Source organism: Poecilia reticulata, chromosome 2 (assembly GCF_904066995.2).
Source record: "Poecilia reticulata chromosome 2, P_reticulata-male-v2, whole genome shotgun sequence".
NCBI lineage: Eukaryota > Metazoa > Chordata > Actinopteri > Cyprinodontiformes > Poeciliidae > Poecilia > Poecilia reticulata.
Window position 1 is genome coordinate 42728533 of NC_088831.1, and position 579 is coordinate 42729111.

The window sequence follows — 579 nt, forward strand, 5'->3', positions numbered from 1 at the left end:
TAGAGGATCCAAAAGTTGTCAGAGACTAATGTCAACGATGGGCATGGAACAATGTCAAATACTTATACCATAGATCCTCTCAGAGAGCACAGTGACTTGGTGAACAAACTGTCAGACTTGTACTTGTCCCTAATTTCACATTTTGGTCCATAAACTAAGCCTGGTATCAAAAACTGTATTGAAGATGTCAGGAGCAGAGACAAAAGGTTCTACTGAGACTTGAACTCAGATCACTGGATTCAGAGTCCAGAGTGCTAACCATCACACCATAGAACCACCAAGGGGGAACTTAATTAAGATCTTGTTTTGATGACTGAAGAGTCCGACAACGACACAAAGCCTGTTAGGGTCCGAACTCTGTGGTCCATTCATTTCTCCTGCTGTCTGAACCCAGTGAATCCTGGCTTTGACTTCTTACATTACTACATCTTACATTCTCCTTTTCCTTTGGGCTGAGGACTTGGACTGGACCAACTGCAGCAACTGCAGATCCCAGCAGACATGTTGGGTGCATCACTTCTCTGCCTCTCTCTGACGCACTCATCACTCTGACTGAGGGTAAATCTGGACTCATCACAT

General features: G+C 44.4%; 1 non-coding gene across 1 annotated transcript; it reads right to left on the bottom strand.

Moving 5' to 3' along the window:
• Positions 1-204: 204 nt before the first annotated feature.
• Positions 205-276, bottom strand: trnaq-cug (transfer RNA glutamine (anticodon CUG)). The gene has a single exon. It is a non-coding gene; the product is annotated as a tRNA-Gln (tRNA).
• Between the last annotated feature and the right edge of the window lie 303 nt (positions 277-579).